This window comes from Mus musculus, chromosome 1, assembly GCF_000001635.26.
Source record: "Mus musculus strain C57BL/6J chromosome 1, GRCm38.p6 C57BL/6J".
NCBI lineage: Eukaryota > Metazoa > Chordata > Mammalia > Rodentia > Muridae > Mus > Mus musculus.
Genome location: NC_000067.6, coordinates 131,936,322 through 131,936,583, shown reverse-complemented (window position 1 = coordinate 131,936,583; position 262 = coordinate 131,936,322).

Below are 262 nucleotides of genomic sequence, written 5' to 3'. Positions count from 1 at the left end.
GGACTGCCAGGACTACACAGAAAAGCCCTGTCTCAAAAAAACCCCCCAAAACCCACACACAAATAATAATATATATATTAAAAACAAACAAACAAACAAACCGTTGTCAACCTATTGTCCCTTGATTGTTTCTAGGCACTGACTTCTGCTGTGTTCCTTTTTCAGCACAGGGGGAGTCAGAGAGTGATGGGCTAAGGTAACTGCTGCACAATGGTCAGTGTATTTGCTCTCAATATCCCAAGAAGCACACGAAGCACACATC